Raw genomic sequence first — 6,646 nt, forward strand, 5'->3', positions numbered from 1 at the left:
AAGAGCGCAGTCAATGTCACTGAACTGTGTGTGTAGAAATTTTTGAAACGGTGTATCTTTGGCTATGTGTATTTTCACCAAAAAAAAAAAAAAAACGTTGAGAAGTTAGGTTGATATGTTGTGGGGTTGTTAACCAATGTCATAAAACAACATGTGTACTACTGTTTCATGAGAAAGTATTTGTTGTGTAAGCCTTCACCTGAAGTACAATAAAATATAAAAAAAAAAATGTGAACAACAGGTGATCTAAATAAAGGGTAAATGATAAAAAAAAAAATGAAATCAAACACATTGCATTGGGAAAATCTGCTGCAGAAGACCTCTTTAAAGTGTTGAAGAGCAAAGATGTCACCTTGAAGACTAAGGTGCACTTGACCCAAGCCATGGTGTTTTCAATCGCTTCGTATGCATGGGAAAGCTGGACGATGAATAAGGAAGACCAAAGAAGAATTGACGCCTTTGGATTGTAGTGCTGGCAAAGAATATTGAATATACCATGGACTGCCAAAAGAACAAACAGATCTGTCTTGGAAGAAATATAATTGGAATGCTCCTTAGAAGCAAGGATGGCTAGACTATGTCTCACGTACTTTGGACATGCTCTCAGGAGGGATCAGTCGCTGGAGAAGGACACCATGCTTGATAAAGAAGACGGTCAGCGAAAAAAAGGAAGACCCTCAACAAGATGAATTGGCATAGTGGCTGCAACAATGAGTTCAAGCATAACAATGATTGTGAGGATTACGCAGGACCAGGCAGTGTTTTGTTCTGTTGTACATAGAGTCACTATGAGTCGGCACCGACTCGACGATACCTAACAACAACTTTTCTTCCATTTCAATTCCTTAGAGAATTTTTATCAGATGGGGGCTATAAACATTTGTTTATTGAAACATTGTGATAACTCTGCTGTAAAACTGTTAGGCCAGCTGCTGTTTTAACCATACATTTTTAAAGGCCAATTTCATACTTTCTAATGGCAATGTATCTCTTTAGGTTATAGGTTATGTTTGGTTATGTTCATTTTCCATAATTTATATTTCCTGAATATTCTCTTATAAACTTAAATGCATATTTAGTGGCAAAATAAGATATTTAAAAACTGTATTGTAATTATAGGTATGGTCCTTTTTATTCCCATTACTATATTCTATGCTTATTATCTATTTTTCATGAAAAATATTGCTAGGAGTATACCATATTTATAATTTACATGTATCAACTATTAACATCTTAGATTTGGATTTTTTTTCTTGCCAGTGAATCTTGTTCTTTTAAGTGATGACTTTAATCTGTTTACTGTTAATATGATTATTAATCTAATTACATTTATTTATTTCTACAATGCTTTTTTCTTTTTGTGTAAGCATTGCTTACTATTTGTTTTTCTATACTCCTTTCCCAGCCTCAACTTGGTTTATCATATTATTTAATTTCCCCCTCCCTTTCCTACCAGGTGGTTTGGAAGCTACAATTACTAGATCTTTTTTAATATGACCCTAAACTTTTAACATGCAATCATGTTTTAAAAAAAACTTCATCCTAAAAAAAACAAAATTTCTCCCTTGATTTTTAACATTGTTTTGTATAATTTTAATTCTATCTTTAATTTTAACTCACAAATTTTATCATTACATACTTTATATACCAAGTACATATTTAAATTTACCCCATTTAAGACGTAATTAATTTCCTTTTTATTGATTCTTCCATTCCAGTCCATCCTTCTTGATTTATCATCTTTCTTACTTAAGTACACCCTTTGGTAATTCTTCCAGCCGTAGTCTACAAATGGTAAACTTTCAATTCTTTATTCATCTTCTCTTTGGCTCTGGTAATAGTCCCTTAAAATTCGCCGCTGAAATTCTCAAAACTCAGTGTCTCCATCTCATTTCTATCTCAACCCTGCTTTTCACATTCCTAGATATACCCCACACTCTGGGTAGCTTTCTGCTCCTTGTAGCAGAAATCAATCTAACCTTTCTGATGCCTTCTCTATCTCCCATGTGAAAGCATAGTCTTCTGTGTAAACAAGAATAACAGCAGAGATTGCACTGCACCAATCCTCTCACCTACCAGACAATGTGTCTAATCGTTTTCACCACATGATTATTTCAGCAAACTCTGTCATTCAGTGTAATTAAGAATCTGGTAAATCAAATCCATATTGCACATCAGTGTGATGTTTGCTACTGCTTTTAGCTTCTTGTTTAACTGTTAATGAGAAAAATAGGCTGATTATTTCTCCATTTCTTTTTCTTTCTTATCCTCCTGAAGGAATGAAATGAGTTTTAAACTGCCTAAAGTTGGGATGAGAGAGTAAGAATCTGAGTACTTGACAACGTCTCACCCCTCAAATGGCCGAGCATTACTGACTTTAAGCCAGTCATTTGTTCTCACCAAATACCTAATAAGAAAGCATCAAATCCCTATGTAACAGATTTGTGGCTCCTAGGAGTCCTCACCAGCAATCACGGATGTTACTTCTTGCTTCTGCTCGAGTTAACTTTAGGACTCCTGCTGCTGCCTGTAAAGATAAGTTAAGTTACTGTAAGTGCCAGGGCAGAGAGGAGGAATACCTTAATATTACCAGACGAAGGATTCAAAAATAGAAACGAAGGTGTGAGTAAGTCACTCTAGACATTTTTAAAAGAATAATGCATACAGCAACTCTAATTACTGGTTTTTAGAATCTGTTAACTGGGAGCACAGTCATGCTGTGTACGGTTTTTCATTATCCAAGCACCCTTTTCTGACATCACTTTTAGCATCAGCGTGATTTGGGTGTGAAATAGGTATATCTTTACATTCCTCTTGTGCCTGGTTTCTTCCCAGTACGCAAGTATGACTGAAAGGACAGCCAAACGATGTTATGAGAAGATGTCTAAGTTAGTAGATATTGAATGGCGCATTGGGTAAAAGGGGAAAAAAAAAGGTGCAATGTTAGAAACTGACTCTGTTTAACTAAGATATGTTTTCTGATTTATCAGGTGACCCAGCTATTTTTATTTTTAGGAAGGATAGAAATAAAAGGTGGACATTACAGAAAGTACAGCCACCTACACCTCCTTTAGATCTTACATGTAGGCAGCGCTCTTTGAATATGATGGTTTCTAGTTTTCTACAGACATCTCTCTTCTTGGGGCTTTCAAACATGCCATCATCTTGTACAAGGGAAACCTCTCATTTCCTATCACATATACCCTGAAATCATCCCCGATATATTTGGAAAAGCACACACTCTAAACAAATAGCTTGCTGTAGCAGAAAGAGAAAATAAGTTGAAATGGTTCTGTTCCACTCATTAGCTGTGTGGTTGAGGTTACCACCCCTGAGTCTCAGTTAACACACATGAAAAGCAAACAGCATAACTTCTACTTTCCAGCTATGTGGTAAACCAGCTAGTATAATGTCTGGAAACTAGTCAATCTTTATACATATCTAGCTACCTTTCCTTTCTTACTTTCCTTCTTCTACCTTACCTTGGATTATTTGGAGCAGCACATGGTATGGTCTGTGATGGCACTTTGCTAACTGCCAGCTTGGTATAAACTTCAACAGAGTAGCATCTTGGCAGAAAGGAAATATAGATGGTCCTTAATAAATGAAATTTCACTTCCCTCCACTCATCACCACTTTATCTTCATAGCTAAATGTGGTCAAAAAAATAGAAAATTAGTTTGACGGGAAGCCTAGGGGACATTGAGTTGAAGACAATGGTGATGAAATAATTTGGAAAAGGATAGTGAGAATAGCAACACCAGTGGAAGAACGTAATCAATGTCACTGAATTGTACATGTAGTAATTTTTGAAATGGTGTATCTTTCGCTGTGCATATTTTCACCAAAAAAAAAGATCCTCCAAGGTCAAGAAAGGAGAGTGTTGACATATCGTGGGGTTGTTAACCAATGTCATAAAACGATATATGTACTGACTGTTTAATGAGAAGCTATTTGTTCTGTAAACCTTCACCTAAAGTACAATTAAAAAAAATAGAACATTAATCAATGATGTCTGCAATTAACAGCAAACAATATCTGTCATGATTTGCCTTTTTAAATAAACAAACAAAAAGACATAACATTAACAATTCTGTGTGTGTGTGTGTGTTATAACCTATCTCTAAGTTGCTTCTGGGTACTTCTACAAGCACGTAACTTTTGATAGCTTTTTAAAATAGCATAGTATTGCTTATTGAACTGTTTGTACTATTTTTATTCCTTGTGCATAAATGTTGCTAATGAACGGACAATAGAAATTTAACCTAGTTTGGAGTTTAGTAATTTGCTTTGAAATCTCACTCAGATCAAATCAATACCTAAATTCAATAATTTGGCATGATATGCTTCAGATTTTTCCTGGAAAAACGTTTAGAAAGAAGTCATTTGCTTTCACTATTTTTCTTTTCTCTATTATCTGTACCCATACGCGAGTTTCTGTAGGGTGAATGCAGACAGGACATGGCTGAATTTGGACTAAAATTCTATTTCTGAGGCCTTCTCTGTTAAAAAAAGTGGAGCTTGAAATGAATAAAACAGCTTTGGTTTAGATTGCTTGGAAATCTTCCCCTCCACTGCAATTACTGGATGAAACAGACATTAAGCTCAGAGGAGTTCTTCACTCAGTCTCTTTTGCTTCTTTCTCTGTGAGGGACTGTTTTTCTGATGCCATTATTGGCAGATCGCCACATTGCACCTGCTGATCCACCTGCCTCTCACTGGCGTGCAGTATTTAAAATGTTATGCAATTAAAGTAAATGAGTTTAAAGGGCTGGATTTGTACTGCATCTCCTGGGGAGCTGTTGTTCATCCTTAAAAGTGCCTGATGATGGTTTGGGAAACGCTGCTGCTGGCCTGGCTCTGGGGTGCTGAATTGTTCCCCTTTGAAGAACTCTGTGGTGAATCCCCTCATAAGGATGCTAAATGGTGAGGCAGCATAAAGAGAGTCATTTTCTACCCCAGGAATCCAGTCTTTTTAGAGTGAGACTAGTGCAGCAAAAGAAAGATTGCAAACTAACTACAGCCATCTAACTGTTCCTGGATAAAATATGACTCTTTATCCCCAGCTATTTTAATTTGTATTTATAAATTTAGTTTTAATTATTTCCTGCCAACCTGTGTACACAATGCCAAGTAGAAACATCCGATAACGGAAATGTCTTATCAGGACACACTTTAATGTCTCATCATCTTCGTGGTGGACATTAATTATTCTCTAGTGCCTAGCTTTCTGCTAGATGTGATATGAGGTAAATTGCAGAGATGGTTTAGTTTAGTACATCCTTTTCTTTTGTACAGGAAGTTTGAACATGTCTAGGGGCAGTGGTTCATGCCACAAAGTCATACATTTAAAACAAGTTAAATTATTTATTTGCTGAAAATACATTTATATTCTGGGTGCAGGCTAAGGCTTTGGGGAGACAAATATTTGAAAACAAACAAACAATGCTCTAGATTTCAAGGAATTTAACGTGACATTAGTGATTTGGAGCCACAAAGAACTGATTCTTTAACTCTACATACATTTTATGACTTTATACTCCTTTAAATATGCTGTTGTTGTTGTTGAGTTGGCTCTGACTCATGGAAACCCTATGTACAACAGAATGAAACATTGCCCTGTCCGGCACCATCTTTGCAATCTTTATTATGCTCGGGTCCACTGTGGCCCCTGTGTACTCTGAGTACCTTCCAACGTAGGGGGCTCATCTTCCAACACTACATTAGACAATATTGTTGTGATAGGGTTTTTACTGGCTAATTTTCAGAAGTAAATCGCCAGGCCTTTTTTCCTACTCTATGTTAGTCTGGAAGCTCCACTGAAATCTTTCCACCATGGGAGACCCTGCTGGTATGTGAAATACCAGTGGCATAGTTCCCAACATTGAAACATGTAAGTCACCACAGTAAGACAAATTGACAGATGGTGGTCCAATATACTAACCTGTTGCCATCGAGTCGATTCCAACTCATAGTGACACTACAGGACAGGGTAGAACTGCCCCATAGGATTTCCAAGGGGTGGTTCTTGTGTTTGAACCACCCACCTTTTGTTTAGCAGCCGAGCATTTAACTACTGTGCCACCAGGGCTCCTTGTCAAATATACTAGGTACGGGTAGTAAGCTACGTACACCATATTCTGGGTAGTAAAATGCTAACAATATATACAGGATATTATAGAAACAGAAAAAAAAAAGTAAACATAGATAAGGAGTGGGATAGGGACATTAGCAACTATTTCCAGAATAGAAGGTACCTGAATTCCACCACAACAATGAAAATGAGTTTACTCACGGAGAGGAAATTCCAGGTGGAGGGAACAGTATACATGAGATCTTCACGGTGGAAAGTCTTCTTATGGTGTGATATGAAGCAGAATGGTGAGAACTGCGCTCGGAGGTGTTGGCAGAGGCCATATTCCAGCCATTGCCTTGTAAAGAATGATTGATTCTCCATAGATAAGGAAGGCAATGGCTGAGTTTGTTCAGGGAAGTGGCATGATATATTGAAGGCATTCAAGTTATGTAATATTTCTACCTGGATGCCTAGAGATGTAAGCATGATGATAAGGAAAAGAGTGATGAAGTAAGGAGTTTCTAGAGATTTGTACTGCCAAATGTAGTTACAGAATGGAATCTTTTGAAG

The sequence above is a fragment of the Trichechus manatus genome, unplaced genomic scaffold (assembly GCF_000243295.1).
Source record: "Trichechus manatus latirostris isolate Lorelei unplaced genomic scaffold, TriManLat1.0 scaffold00043, whole genome shotgun sequence".
NCBI lineage: Eukaryota > Metazoa > Chordata > Mammalia > Sirenia > Trichechidae > Trichechus > Trichechus manatus.